The sequence below is a fragment of the Ursus americanus genome, chromosome 2, assembly GCF_024610735.1.
Source record: "Ursus americanus isolate L20-20 chromosome 2, mUrsAme1.1.p, whole genome shotgun sequence".
Lineage (NCBI taxonomy): Eukaryota > Metazoa > Chordata > Mammalia > Carnivora > Ursidae > Ursus > Ursus americanus.
In genome coordinates this window covers 86,810,352-86,826,864 of record NC_142128.1, presented here as the reverse complement: position 1 = coordinate 86,826,864, position 16,513 = coordinate 86,810,352, and the positions used below count along the sequence as shown (strand labels likewise).

The 16,513-nt window shown below is 39.4% G+C and overlaps 1 protein-coding gene across 4 annotated transcripts in view; it reads right to left on the bottom strand.

Annotated features, from left to right (window-relative positions):
* PLA2G4A (phospholipase A2 group IVA) overlaps nucleotides 1-14,268 on the bottom strand; it is a 154,719-nt gene extending 140,451 nt beyond the window's left edge. Inside the window, exons 1-2 of one of the 4 annotated variants that reach the window (XM_045811363.2) lie at nucleotides 14,167-14,268; nucleotides 14,007-14,088 (exon numbers count right to left, since the gene is read on the bottom strand). The gene's annotated coding sequence lies outside the window, so the exon portion shown is untranslated. Of the gene's footprint in view, nucleotides 1-5,365; nucleotides 5,511-14,006 lie in introns of those variants that run through there. The other 3 variants (XM_045811364.2, XM_045811362.2, XM_045811366.2) reach the window with 3 other exon arrangements.
* Nucleotides 14,269-16,513: the final 2,245 nt, after the last annotated feature.

Below are 16,513 nucleotides of genomic sequence, written 5' to 3'. Positions count from 1 at the left end.
CAGGAAGACTAAGAAACGTTCCCAGGTCATCTGGGTTCACGGGGGCTGAGCTGACCCTGGAATTCTGACCCTCTGCCTCCTACCAAATTCTTTCTTTCCAGACCATTCTGCCACTCTATAAAAGACCCTGAAGGACAGGTAGAGATTCGGAGACATTATACAATAAGCAACAGCCTATGAGAGCATCTCAGCAGAGAGATGGCATGATGGAAGGGACACTTTGTATTAGTTTTCTGGGACTGCTGTGATGAAATGTCACAGAGTAGGTGGCTTAAACAAACAGAAACTTATTTTCTCACAGTTCTAGAGGCTGGAAGTCTAAGACAGATGTATTGGCAGGTTTGCTTTTTTCTGAGGCCTCTCTCATTGGCTTACCAATGGCCACCTTCTCCCTGTGTCCTCACACAATTTTTCCTCTGTGCCCAAACGTCCCTGGCGTCTCTGTGTGTGTCCAAATCTCTTCTTCTCATAAGGAACGCAGTCAGATTGGATTAAGAGCCATCCTAAGGGCATCATTTTAGCTTTATCGCCTCTTTAATGGCCCTATTTCTGAATGAGACGCATTCTGAGATATGGAGGTTAGAGCTTCAACATTATCAATGCAGGGGGAGCACTACTCTGTCTAAAACACACCAATGACATTGGGATGCCTGGGTGGCTCATTTGGTTAAGCATCTGCCTTTGGCTCAGGTCATGATTCCAGGGACCTGGGATCGAGTCCCCCATGGGGCTCCCTGCTCAATGGGGAACCTGCTTCTCCCTCTGCCTGCTACTCCCCCTGCTTGTGCTCTCTGTTTCTCTCTCTGACAAATAAATAAATAAAATCTTAAAAAAAATAAAACACACCGATAATGTAAACATAGCAGTTAAATAAAGAGGCACACGATTGTTAACAGGCAAAAGTGGTGCTTGAGGAGGAAGGGACACAGCCAGCCAGAGAGGTCAGATGTGATAGGAAGTGCATCTAGAGTTGTGGATGTGAGAAAGAGGAAAGGCCAGCATCTTTTAGATGGACCAGCCTCCCTCATCTGGTCATTTAAGAAGAGCACACGTGCGCGTGCCGACACACACTAACTGAAACACAATACGTAACAGCGTGTTCTACCCCTTCACAATTGGGAAGTGCTAATCCAGGTGAACCTGTCTATTTTAAGGGCTAGGAAACTGGCTGGCCCAGTTTCACACGCTGCATTACAAACAAAGCAAGAATGTCTCTTCACCCCTGAGCCAGTTATTTACTTTTCTTTCCTTGACGATCTGATTTGCCATTATTTTCTATTGTTTCACCTCTTGATGGCCAAAACCAGGCCACCATTCTCACCATATTTTAAGTTCACAAAACTGGAAGAAATATTCATAACCCCCACGCAGGCAGAACTTCCATGTGCAAATATATAAGCTGAGGCCTAAAGAGGTAAACAAACCTAGTGCAGGGCCTGGGCAGACAGCTCCAAAATGTGCTGCCCTGGCATGTTGATTAGTTTAAATAAAAGTTACTTAAGAAACAGCCAAGCAAAAAGAACACGCTGATGCCCACATCCCACCCTCCCGTTCCCACCTTTGTCTCCAGAAAGCAGGAAATAAATCTCCCATGTGAAAAGTACCCTCCCTGTACCAGGAGGTAAAGAGACATCCTCATCACCAAAGATAGGGAATTCAAAGCTGGAAAGGCTGTATGAACAATCCTTGTTACTGGTACTAACTTAGTACCCCAGCCCAAATTAGTTTAGGAGTCCTTACTAACTGAAGCACCTAAAAGAAGTTTCTTTGTCCTGTCAATTCCTTACAGACTTATTGTCTCTATCTAAAAAGTATAAAAACTGGCTGTCTTGGTCATTTCTTTAGGTGTTGCTTCTATGCACACATAGTCAAACTTGGGTTTTTCCTCCTGTTAATCTGCCTCATGCCAATTTAATTCTTAGACCAGCTGGAGGAACTTTGAAGGGTAGAAAGAAATTTTTCCTCTCTTACACTAGTCAAGTTCACCCAGCAGGATAAAGAGATGAGCACCGCCCTTCAGTCTCAACCAGGTACTCTTTATACCCTACCACACTTCTTCCTCTCCCCTGCCCCTCACACACTCAGGCTAAAAAGGAAATACAGCCAAAATAAAAAGGATATATATTTTTTATATTATATATACACACATTTTATATTATATATTATATATATAAAGATATATATATATATAGATATAGATATATAGATATATATATATATACATTTTAGTTTGACCAAAATTTGAAGTTGTGAAGTTATTGTTCAGTGGTGCAGAGTAGACTCAAGATATAAATTAGAGAGAAATGAAAAATCAAATTGATGTTTGGTCAAATAAAACTTTAAAAGAGTCATTTTCATCTTTTACACTTTCCTAGATTTGAATTATAGTTATAAGATATTTACTTGCAAATACTAGATACACTGTTTTAAAAATTCCTCTTCCCACATAGGTGTTTATGGAATAATACCACATTGACAAGTGTTAACTATATTATGTTCATTTTCAGAAAATGTAGAAAAATGTTCTATCTTTTACTTAAAAGAAATGGGTAACAATGATGCACTTGGTGCTACCACTTTTTTTTTTTTTAACATTTAATTTATTTACTTGAGAGACAGAGAGAGCATGAGCAGGGGGGTGGGGTTGAGGGAGAGGGAGAAGCAGACTCCCCACTGAGTAGGGAGCAGGACGTGAGACTCCATCCCAGGCCCCTGTGATCATGACCTGAGCCGAAGGCATACACTTAACCCACTGAGCCACCCAGGCGCCCCTTACCACTTTTAAATATACCTAATGATGTGACACAAAACGCTAGAAAAAAAGAGAGTGTTTTGAGAAGCATATTTACTTGTACAGCTTTCTCTCTCCAGACCAGACAGTTTGCAAAAATGCCCCCCCCCCCAGGGAGTATCTGTGTTTTGTTGAGGGTTCCACTCCCTCCTTAATTGCTGCCTTTTTTTCATGACGTACTCAAGATTGCCACAGGAGGGAAAGCTATATCTTTTCTTCTAAAGGAAACCGGCCAGGGAAAACCCCCAGGAAAATCGTCATAATGACTTAAACATTTCATGAGAACCATTTTATTACTGAATGAAGTTATCAACATTTTGGGTTTGTTTTACTTTTCAGCTAACCCAATAACTATTTCAGGAAGCTAGTGAGGTTGACCTTGCAGTTAAAATACAGATGCTGACTATGATTTTAAAGCGGAAAAAGACGACAAATAAATACAGCAGGATGGTGGAAGATCAGAGGCGCTGTACCCCCGCCCCCCCCAGGCATTACTGGGAAGTTAAAATCACTAAACTGGCGATGAACATTCTACATGTCCTGGATTCTGTTACACACGATAGAAGTTCAAATTCACTGTTCTTTTCTCAGGTGGTAAGAAGCTTTAGAAATGTGCTTCCGGATACCGTGAATGGCAATTCACTTTGGAAATAAACAGGAAACCCAGTTGTTTACAGGAGTAAGAGCTGTGTAAATGTGCACTTGAAAGGAATATCCTCAGGAGGTCTTCATCTTTTTTATGCCCTGGACCACTCTGGCGGTCTGGGAAAGCTGAGGGACCCCTTGATACAGTATGACATCATAAAACTCATGAAATAAAAACACTGGATTACAAAGAAAACCAATTATATTGAAATACATGGAGCTCGTGCTGTCTAGTAGACCCTTTATACAGTATTTTACGTATGCTTTAGAGCCTTGCAGCACACTCTCCTCCCACATCTGCAGAGTGTATCTATACAGTTTTAAAGTTCAATATAAAATTTTTGAAGACAGAGGAACTAACAGCACAATAAAGGGTAAAATGACACAAAACTAAGTTCTTTTTTGTACTATCTACCTCTGCTACCACCATAATAAACGTGTAATTCTAACATGAACATTTAGATGTTACATATAATAAACACAGGTTGGAATAAATTAGAAACACTGTCATTTGCTTCCAAATATGAAATTAACATTTTTCAACCTTTGATCAACAAGCTGGAGAACATGGGGCGCCTGGGTGGCACAGCGGTTAAGCGTCTGCCTTCGGCTCAGGGCGTGATCCCGGCGATCTGGGATCGAGCCCCACATCAGGCTCCTCTGCTATGAGCCTGCTTCTTCCTCTCCCACTCCCCCTGCCTGTGTTCCCTCTCTCGCTGGCTGTCTCTATCTCTGTCAAATAAATAAAATCTTTAAAAAAAAAAAAAAAAAACAAGCTGGAGAACAGTACCAAGGACATTAATAAACTCTATAAGAATGTCTCCGTTGTGTTCCGCTGGTGACATAAAATGCCCCAGTGGGTTTGTAAAAATAGGACATTAACGAAAACAGCACTAGACTCTCCCCTTAGTTTGCAGATGTCCCTTCATTTTGGACAGGAAGAAGATAGATAACTATATCTAAGCCATAGTTCAAGAGATAAGGGCAGAATCAGGAATAAAGTACTGAATAACTTTCCAATTCATGGCGTCTCACTGAGATAGGAGGAAAGGAGGATAGGGAAGAACCTTGAGTGTCCCGCAGTGCATTTGGGAAAGGTTGGAGCCAGAAGCAAACGTAAGTGCATTTGGCCACAAGGAGCTTCCCCTCCTCACCGTACCGCCCTGCTTGACCCACACAGACTCACTGCTTCCATTCATGAAGTGCCTGACCCCCCTAATGTGAAGAGGATTTACAAGGTGACTCAGTGGCTCAGTTGTTTAAGCATCTGCCTTCCGCTTAGGTCATGATCCCAGGGTCCCGGGGTGGAGTCCTACATCAGGCTCCCTGCTTAGCAAGGAGTCTGCTTCTCCTTCTCCCTCTGCCCCTCCTCTCCCTTGCTTGTGCTCTCTCTCAAATAAATATTTTTTTTAAAAGAGGATTTATGAAAAATAATGAATCAAAAAAGAACAAGATTTTCTTTTACACTCTGAAGAAATGTAAGAGTCAATAATTCAATAATATTATTTTCATTCCTGAAAAAAACATTTTGATTATAGTAACCAGCTGTTCTCCAAAGCTCTAAGGATTGAAAAAGAAAAGGAAATGACTTTTAGTTGCAAAATGAAGGGTTTATGTCAGGTTGAAGAAAGAACATCCCAATAGCGAGCCTGTAAAAGAAAAACATTCTTTTCTGATGGTCGATTACTATTATGTTTTAGCCATCTTTATACTATGGAGCTATAATGGTTCTAATCCTATCAAGCATTATCTTGAGGGAGCACTGATGGCTTCCAGGAGCCTGGAGAAGTAAGCAAACAGTGAGGAAAGCAGAGGGGGTTATATAAGGCAGACACAGGACTTAGCTAGGCACCCCACAAACGCAGGCACACTAACTGTTAATCCAAATTTAAAATGACAACAACAATTCTAGCAAGAAGAAAAACAAACCCAGCGTGATGGCTCCTGGAGCAGGTTCCAGCAACTGGTACAGTATGAATTCAACAAGAGCGAAAGCAGTAGGACTCAATCCGGGCCGACTACATGCTGGAAATCAAGCCAACTTGTAACCACTCCCTGCTCGTTCATAATGACCTTAGATAGAAGCTCATGAACCTCTATGCATTTTTGTTCTAGGTGCTTTGCCTCTGTTTCCTGTGTTTGCTCAGGGTATTGGTTGTTCATCTTAAGCATTTCCAGATTTGCTCGCTTGCTCGCTTGCTTTCAAAACTCCCACTCTAGAAGAACTCAGCCACTCTCACTCCTCTGAGTTTGCTCCTAGAATTTAGCTGGAGAGCAACCACGGAGCCTGGCAGACTGGTTTTATTTTCGGTTCATGCTCTCAAGCCTCAGAGACGCCCTGGATGGGACACAGCATCTTTCTCAGTTTCTCTGTGAATTTCCATTCCCATTCCAGAAAATGGTTTTCTTCTCCGCTCATCTCTCACCATCTCTCACCATCCCCCACCCCCTTCCTGAGCAGGTGACCTCATCTCCTTCACTGAGAAAACAGCCCCGAGGGAAATTTCTTATCTTCCCACCACCAAATCAGCAAACTCCCTGTACTTTTGGGTTCTCCTCCTGTCACAAAGGAGGCAATTCCTCTTCCTATTAGAGACCTGTCCCCGCCCATGTGGCTCTTTTGGACACAAAATTCCTCTCTCTTCTCCAAGTACCTGATAGTCATGCCTTTCTTTTCTGCACGAAAGAACTTCTCGATGACCTGACTGGCGAGCCTGTCAGAGTCCCTCTGCTCCATATTCCTTTCCCTCCATGCCTCCATGTTTCGAGTTTACCGACAGATCTCTCTGGGGGTCCGTTGCTCACTCTGTATCCACATCCCCAGAGTCCTCACCTCCCATCCACCTGCCACCTGCTTCCGCTTCCTTCACGCTCTGTCCCCCGCCCTCCACTGAAACCGCTCCTCATCAAGATCACTAATGACCTCTGAGTTTTCAGACAAAGTCACTTTTCTCTCCTCGGTTTGCCTGGAACCACTCTCCCTCCTCTGCACCCATGACATTGCCCTAATCCCTGGTTTTCCATCCAGCTCCCTCGGTGGCGCTTTTGCAGGCTCGGGGTACAAAGGCCCTGCCCGGAGCACCCCCCCCTCCGCCCCCCAGCCTGAGCCACACCCAGCTCACTCCAGTCACCTCCCAGCTCCGCTCACGGTTCATCTCAGCCAAGCCTTTGCATCCTTCCCCTCCCCAGGTTATTCCCAACTGTTGAAACCGGGTTGCTTCCTTTATTATCTGTTTATTGTTTGCTTGATTATTGCCTCTCTCCTCCCCGAGGGAATGAACCATCCCTGCTTTATTCACCCAGGTATGCCCTAAAGGTCGCACAGCGCCTAGCAAATCGTCAGTATGAATGAAACTTCCTGAATTGGTGAAGGAATAAATGCACCTAGCCCAGTGAGTAACAATTCCTGGTTGATATGAGCATCTGGATTTTTTTTTAAACCCAACGGGTAAAATTCTTAAGTGAAAGAGCACAGATTTTCTAAACTGTTTCCTTTAATCCCTGTTCTTTTTCTAAGTATTAAAAAGATACATTTTTCCTACTACGTTCCTAGGCACGTTATATACTATATTAATAAAAAGCTGGAAAGTATTTTTTCCTCACACAAAATTGTAATTTACACGAGTGTTCTTTTCACTCTGCCAATAGTTCATTAGGTGTTGTTACTCAACCAAACCAATCTGTCCCTCTAAAACATAATTTAAACCCTAAGAATTTTTGCAAAAACTGAAGGAGTCTCACAAAATGGATTTTTTTTTTTTTTTTGCTTTTCAAAAGCAGGGGCATCACTGATGAGGATAAGGAAAAAATCCCATGTAACTATTGTGAACTTCTATGTATTTTAAATATAAATCCTCATATTTATATTTGGGTGGTCATCACCTCAAAACAAACAAACAAAACAAAACAAAACAAAACCGAAAACAAAAAAACCAAAAGCAAAAAAAAAACCCAACCCAAGTAGGGGCACCTGGGTGGCTCAGTCAGTTAAGCCTCCGACTCTGACTCTTCATTTCAGCTGAGGTCATGATATCAGGGTCATGGGATTGAGCCCTGTGTCCGGCTCTGCACACAGTCAGCTTGGGATCGATCTCCGCCCCTCCCCCTGCTCACACACACACTCTCTAAATAAATAAATAAATAAATAAATAAATAAATAAATAAATAAATATCTTAAAAAAAAAGTATCAAGTAGTAGATTATAAGTAACCATCTTAAGAGAGTCCAATTAAGTTTTTAACTAACCGAGAAACCTCTTTAAATTAGAATTTTTACTATGTGGAATCTTCCTGAAGTATGTTACTAGCATCTTCTTCTAAGGATCAAGGACCTAACAATACTTTGAAGTCATTACCTGAACATGAATTCCCATTATATATTGAAAGTAGTAATTTAGAAGACTGTGCCATGAACTACGGAAATACTATAGTGTTATGTCTGTAAGATCTAAGTTCGTGGCATCAAATTTTAAATTCATCTGCCTTTTCTTCATGACGGTTGAATGGAAAGGAATTCAATACGTGTTTGAGGTTGTGGTATATATGACAAGGGGCTGATGGGTATTAAGAAATCTTAATTACAGGTGCAGACGTCTACAGAGCATGCCCTTTAGGCACTTTTCTCCAAATTGCTTTTCTATAAATTCTTACAAAATTGCTATAAATTACTTTTCTCAATACTTTCATAATATTCAACCAAATACATGTAAAATGTCTACAAAATGGATTACTCTTTTGTTTCAAGAAATTAAAAATGAGAACCTGAAGAAAACTAAAGATACCATTAATCTATCTGCCTCCAGCCTATCCCAGGCAGACATGATCTCTTCTGTAATTAGGATCCAGAAGTCAGCAAGAATACCTCCTTCCATAAGGGGTCTACCATCCCAGTTTATTGTCTCTGTACTGCACTCAACCTGCTCATTGTGTTAAAGCTGGGGGCATTCAAGTGTGGAGCAAATTGGAAGTGTATCAATTTACTGACTGAAATGCAGAAGCTATAATCCAAGGTCACAGTGACCATTTTGATACAAACACTTTAGGCCAACTTCCAGGATTAATAAGAACGAAAAAGAGCAATAGGCTCCGTAGGTTATACTTAGAATATTCTAAAAGAACGCTCCACTACCAAATGGAAGTAAAACCTTTGGTAAAATTAGTATCTATATAACTCATAATATGTCTATTTTATATTTTTGGCTAAAACTTCATACTCTTTTATTTTCTTGAAGTGACGTATATCCATATAAAATGCTACGTAGTTCCAAGACAAGAAATTCTAAATCATACACTACTTTTCCAGACATTTTTTAAATGTTTGTGCAACTTCCTCTATTATGTTAATCAGTAGCCCAGTTATGAGAGCAGAACAATTGAATTAATATGGAATAGGGATGTGTATTTTCTGGTTCTTCCCCTATAACTTTTCTGATGTTAATAAAAATCAGAATAAGCGGACAGCCTTAATAGCATGCATCAACACTGAAAATACAACTCAATCAGTTAATCACTGGAAGCATACAAAATGCATGAGAACGGAAATTGTTTAAGACTTGGACATTAAACAAACCTTTTCACTTTTCAATATCTCCCTTTTCACATCTGTAAAATATAAATACCTGGTCTGCTAACTTACATGGTTATTGTGGGAATGAAGTTCTTAAGCAACCTCTTTATAAACCACAAAACACTATGAAAAGGAAAGGTATTTTGGGGGGCACCTGGGTTGTTCAGTCAGTTAGGCATCTGCCTTCGGCTCAGGTCATGATCCCAGAGTCCTGGGATGGAGCCCCTTTTCGGGCTCCTTGCTCAGTGAGGAGCCTTTTTCTCCCTCTGCCTCTGTCCCTCCTCCTGCTCGTGCTCGCTTGGTCTCTCTCTCTCAAATAGATAGATAGATGATAGATAGATAGATAGATAGATAAAATCAGAAAGAAAGAAAGAAAGAAAGAAAGAAAGAAAGAAAGAAAGAAAGAAAAGAAAGAAAGAAAAATTAATTTTTGGCCTGCTGTTATGTTTTCCAACTGAGTAATCAAAAAACAAATTGTAAATTAAATAGTAAAATCAAATCCTAAGCCAGACAAGCTAAGTCATATATATGTGAGTTTCATGTGTTATAAGATCATGAAATTACCCATATGATGGATATTTGCTTTCTAATTCAAAACCTCCTGTTACCTAAAATGCCTAAATTTCCCTACACACTCCAGAAGTCAAGAAAATGGGGAAGAAGATTAAGGAAGGGGATCAGGTCTTCACTACTGCATGCGCTGAGAAGAGAATAAACACAAAAACTGGGTCCAGCCTCTCCTCTCTAACCCAGGGCTGTCAAACGCGGATAAGAATCACTTACCAGCTTGCTGAGTTTTCTCTCAAGTCATTTGAATTCATTAAATAAGTCATTAGACTGGTAGTGCAGCCTTCCAAATCTGCTTAATGTGAGCCCTCAATTATTTCAGCTTATTTTATATTTGTACAAAGGGGAGATAAACTGTATTTTCAAAGAATGTTGTAAGGGTGGACTAAGCATCTCTTTTTTTCTCAGGCAGGTGAAGGTATCAAAAGATCAGAACAGGATCTGCTCTATTTTCTGTCTTCTTCAGAAAGGGCTCCAGAACCAACAAACCTTTGGGTTCCCCCACCTGTCACTGCCCTACTTGTCAAGGAGTAGGAGATGAAGAGACGCTGATAATTAAATGCATTTTCTCTGAGGCAGTTCTTGACAAAAACGGACATTATTTTTCTTACAAAACCTTTATGAGGAATCATGTAACCCTTAGTCCTATCTGTCTTCTCTACATGTCACCAGTCTGGATGTTCCTGGAACTATGGGACCTTCTCCAAGGGTTTCGGCCCTCTTCTCTGGACCCTCTTCAGTGTCTCTGATTTTGTAGACTGTGACAGTCTATGAGAACAAAAATGACTTGCTGTAATTTTTCTATGCATCTCACCCAGTTTTAAAGAACAGGTTTCGGGCAAAATAAGAATAATCTTCCAAAATTGAGAAAAGCAGTATCTATAGAATTTTTACTTCCAGTTGAACATTTAGCCTTTGATGGTAAGACCCCAAGCACTTCAAAATTATTGAGGACCTTAAAGGGACTTGGATTATGTGTTATTTATACTGATATATACCATATTAGAAATTAAATCTGAAAAATAAAATATTTAAAAATCACATCGAAAGAGGCAATTCATAAACATAGACACATGAGTGGCCACTATAAAATTGCCCAACCTTATTTCCAAAAAAAGTGTAAATTTAAACAAGATACCATTTTATACAACAATTGACTAAGTTTCTGGATCTGTTGCTGTTTGTCCTGTTTGAGTGATTACACAGTGTTAGCGGAGGGAGATTCTACTCTCCTCTACGGCTTATAAATGGATACAATTTTTCTCAAGAGCAAAATGGCAAAAATAATTCCATGACATTCTGTTAAATGTTTTTGAGAACCCTCCAAATACTCAATTATTATTATTATTACTCCTATTTTACAGTTGAGAGAAGAATGTTTTGATAAACAACTGGCTTATGATCTCACAACTTTTAAGTAGTGGAGCTTTTATTAAAGCCTGGGCAGACTTAAGCATCCATACAAAGGAAGTACAAACCCTTATAGAAAGGGTCCTAGCTTGAAACATTATTTATAATAGAAAACTAACCCACCTAAATATCCAACAGTTTATAACCAGCCAATATAACATTTCCACAGACTACAAATCACATCATGATGAGAACCAACTTGCTCACGTATAGACTGCCATTACTTGCACAATACCTGACACAGAGTAGGGACTCAATAATATTTGTCTCACATATGAATGAATACAAAATTATACACGAGTATAAAAAATCATGTTTTAACAGAAAACTTCATGACTGAGGAGTAAGCATGTTATAAAATAGCAAAGAATAGTGTGTTAAACTAATGAAAACAAGGAAGCCATTAGACAAGGTGACTCAGTGGCCTATGTAAGCAAACCAAAATCTAAGCCGGTCTGAAAACTAAACTTACAAAATTGAAATGTAAGGACAGCCAATCATAGACAGCCAACTAGGCTTTAAACTATAGACAATAATTTCGTTATGTCGACTCCATTCTTTCTTTACAAAAGTCTCTCCTTGGAGATCCTGCCGGGGAAGCGCTTCTATCCACTTCCGTTTGGCTCTGTCCCATTCCAATTGAGTTTTATTCAAATAAACTCTTAAAATTTTTGATATGCCTCAGTTTACCTTTTAACGAATGTAATCACAGTTTTGTAATATCTACATGTGATACGTGTATATATAGAAAAATGTCTAGAAATATAAACAGATGTATATACGTGAAATTGTGTCTCTTTGTCTCTGTACTGATGCATAATAGTTACTCAATAAATATTTGTTGACTGAATGAATGAATGAATGAATGACATTTTAAAAACAGTTATCCCTTGAGGGGATTACAGGTCATTTTTTCCCTTCTTCCTTTGCGATTTTCTATATCTAAGGTAATTTAAACAGTGAGCAGGAATTATCTTTGTAATAACAAGAATATTATAAAACAATCCTGCTGGGAAATATTATCAGGAATTTTGTAATAAAAGCAGGAAATACAGACATCCCCTAATCCAATAAAATATAACTTGTATCTTATTTTCCTATTTATTTTACTTACTGCATTCAGCAATAAAAAATATCAGATGTTACAGAAAAAGGCAAGCTTAATATTGTGCAGTTAGTTATTATAGGGGTTGAGTCAAGAATCTAGGTCACTTGGTTTTCAGGCAAGTAGTTTTTTCCATTACACCAAATTGCTTAGAGTTCCAGAAAACTAACGAATAAATGACAGTATGGGCACTGCAATATTCACTGTTCAACAGTTCTTATAAGCAAAATGATTTGCTCATTACTTGATATTAGCGGAAAACTCCCAAGTTCTAAAAAGTACGACATGTTGGTGTGACATGAATTGTTTCGGAGGGTTTGTGATCTTCCTAATGGTGTTTCCAAATTCGCGCCCGTTGGAGCAGTATGCATGAATTATTCTGCGGAGGGGTTGATATTTTTCATAAGATTTGTGAAAGGGTTTGTGATTTAAGAAAAAGTTGAGAATAACTAAAGCTATGAAGTCTGCAAGCAAGAGGAGGGAAACAAACCGAAGGTAAGTAAAAGGCTTACAGAGGAAAGGGAACCACAGCTAACTCTGTCTTCCTCTTTTTTATTCCTGGAACATATGTTTTAATATGCAAATGATTTGGTTTCATGATTTTGCTTTCTAAGTAGTGACACCAGGAAAGATACTGATGGGTTAAAAACACAGGCCAAATTATCTCTACAGAATGAACTTTATCAGGTCCCAGGAAATTTTTTTAGTAATTTTCCTTTTCCTAATTAAACACAAATGCAAAATGCAAATGCAACAATACGTCCAAAGTACGCATCTTTTTAACATTGAAAGTCACTACCGGGATATTTTGCATTCATGTTTAACAAGTGGAAAAAGGAAAATTAGTAATTATGTGTCTCAGTTTCTTGTCTCATGAACTGTGCTACCCTTTCAGGAAGTTTGTAAAGCTGCTTTGAACAAATGCAGAATACACACTTCTCTGTCCATTTCACAATTATTGCTTAATTTAAAATTTAACTCTTTCTCGGCTCAATGAAAGAAGCAAATACTCCTTTCTTATCCCAACATCAGACTTGACTGTCAAGGTCTAGGGACCTCTGGAATAAAATTTAAAAATTCTTAACAGGGTTTGTTTCACTACTATTCCCTGCATATAATCTCTTAGGCTACAATTCCAAATTTCTGCAACAAACAGAAACAGAAAACACAAATTCTCCTTGAAGTCAAAGGTTATATATGCAAATATCATACCCACCCAAATGAGATGTCTCTAGTAAACTCTTCAACCACCTTAGCTGAATAAATGCTCACATCCTCAACCATTGTGAAGAGCATTTCTTGTTCTAATTTTTGAGATGAAAATCATTCTTTTTAAAGCTACCATGAATATAAGTCTAGGAGCTTTAGATACGTGAAGCCACTCATTTCAAATCCAAATGCCCTTTGAAACTTCTTTTACTAAAACGAAATGACCAAAATAACATCCACACTCAAAACTTCACTTTATTACTTGCTCATATCTTTCTTAGCATCTAGTTTTGAGCTCTGTTCTCCCAGCACATCAAATAAACTTAGGGCAGGGCGAATCAGCATACCAGTACAATTCTCTTTTCACTATTGTCTTTCTTTTCGCCCAACACCGCAGCATATGAAAAACCCAGGAATGCTTTGCATAAGTAATCCTAATGCTTTTTTTTTTTTTTTTTTTAATTAAAACGTTGCCGAGCCCACAAACTCCATCGCTAACGAGGCTCTGGGACTGTCACACAGCACGCTGCTCAAGTCTGGGATGGGTCACCGCGGGGCGGCATCACGTGGAGCTCTAACAGGAGCCACCTCACGGGAACGCTCGCTTTCTTTTGGGGCTCTAAGTAAGAGAAACACCTGATCGCCCCACTCCCCTGCACCTTCAGACCCCGGAAAGCAAGCTGCATTTGTTAGAAAGAAATTAAATTCCCTGACCTGTGTCTCGTTTCCAAAAGGCAGAGGAGACGCAGACTTGGTCAAGCGGAGAGAATCCCAGGTTTGCCTCCGTCCTCTCTCCCTGCCAAGGAAGATACAAACTTAAAAGCTCAGGAGGATGAGGGGAGGGGAACGGGGCAAGAGTAAATATCTTGCTTACTGTGCCCAGAGTTACATGAGATTCGTCTGGCTGCTTTTTGCCTCTAGCTTTCTGTCAGGATCCTTTTTTCAGCCCGGACTACACAGAAGTTCAAGTCTAATCCTTGGTAGGAGGGGCTAAAATGTGGGCTGGTTTCCTTTAGACTTCGCAGCTGTTTTTAAGGTGGAATGAAAGAGGAAGGGAGGGAACCAGTGTTCTCGAAGAAGCGGGTATCTTAAACGTAAATGTTTACTTATCAGTCTGAAGTCACAAAACGTGCGTAAAATAATCTGGAAATTAACCGGGGTAAATCACATGGATGCTCCTGGGTGTGTCCGCGCGTTTGTGTGTGGAAGCACGTCTTGCCCTTAAGCAGTCACTGCTTCCTCTCCGCCCCACCCCCCCCCCCCGCCAAACAAGTAAGAACAAAATTGAAAAGATGAATAACCTAGAGCATTTTTGCAGTCTTTAAAAAAGCAAAGTTTATAACAAACCCAAAATATCAGATGTGTACATTCTGAAGATGAACGATATAAGAGCACATCAAAAAATCTAATCTATTCAAATATTTCCTCCCCCAAACTCAAAACACCTGCTAACCCAGTGTTTGTAAATTTAAGACTAAAGACATACCAAAGGCCGTAATGCATATTTAGAGGTAAGGAGGGAAAGAGCAAATCACGTTGAATTACAAATTGGCAATACGAATTCAAATACCCCATATCATTGTAATAAAGAAGGTGTGCTGTTTAAATTTATCCAAATGCCACAAGAATGGACCAGTGTTTTTAAAGATTGACGTATTCATGTAGGAGAGCTTGTTTTCAAACACACCTTAAACCTGACATCCAGATAACACTGCACTTGGGGCTGCTATTTTCATCCCTATTAAAGAAGAGAAAGTTTAGTTTTTCTATTCCCCTTCTCCACACTATAAAATTCCTGGTAATACGAAGCTACTCAGAGATTAGGGGTGGAATGAACTCTAATTAAGATATATTTATGAGGGGCGCCCGGGTGGCTCAGTTGGTTGAACATTGGATTCTTGGTTTAGACTCAGGTCATGATCTCAGAGTCTTGAGACTGAGGCGGGGGGTGGGGGGGGGGTGGGTGGGTGCGGCTCTGCGCTCAGCGGGTAGTCTGCTTGCGATTCTTTCTCCCTGGGCTCTTCTCCCCCACTCACATGCTCTCTCTCTTCAAATAAATAAATAAAATAAATAAATAAATAAATAAATAAATAAATAAATAAATAAATAAATAATTCAAATCTTAAAAAAAAAGATATATTTATAATGCATTTAAAAAAGTAAATGTCATGGTGAAAGCACAGATCTAGAGAGTATTTATGAATAAGAACCATATTTTAATAGTTAAATATCTACTAGTAATCACCTGTACTCTCATGTACATTTACTACAGCCATACATTCACATCAACACTTTGACCTGAAAAGTCGAAACAATAATTTTCTCTTAATTACTGCTTTCTAATTCAACATGTTAGGTAGATATTACTTCTTCAAAATGTTTTCCTTTTCTTAACGTCTTTTTTTTTTTTTAATATAGTAAGAGGACTATAACAAATAAAGCACTGGTAATATCCTTGTCATTAAATAGAGTCTATAAGGAACCAGGTAGTTTGTATTATTACTACATTTACGATATCATTAATCACTAAATCATGAAATTAGGCATTATTATCGTTATTTAGAATCCTAACATTACGTAAGGACAGAAAATTAGTGGTGAAGCCAGGACTTCAATCCAAGTCTGTCCAACTCCAAACCCCACAATTTTTCCAGTATATCATACCATCTCATAGCAAGTGTTATTTGACCATCTCTTCAGCTTTGTCCCAAGCCAATCAAATCTCTGACAGTGGTGGTGGAGCCATTGGCAGAAAATGAAACCTCTAAGTGCCGAGGCTAGAACCTTCCACTATTCTCTTCCTCATCAGCCATGATTACTCTCTTGCCTATCTTTCCCACCCCAACTCCTTCATTCATCTTTGGGTTTCTATATTCAAAATTTTTATATCTACATTTTCCTTTTCATTTTGCTGTGAAAACATTAAATTATACTATTGTATTGCTATTACATATACTATCATATGGGATTCATTTTGCATCTCCTTTCCCCTCTTAAAATCATCCTAGACTTGGGGTGTCTTGGTGGCTCAGTTGGTTAAGCATCTGCCTTTGGCTCAGGTCATGATCCCAAGGTCCTGGAATCAAGCCCTGTGTTGGGCTCCCTGCTCGTGGGGAGCCTGCTTCTCCTTTTCCTCCCCACTCATGCTCTCTCTTGCTCTCTCTCAAATAAATAAATAAGGACTCTAAAAAAAAAATCATCCTAGATTTCATTCCCAGAAA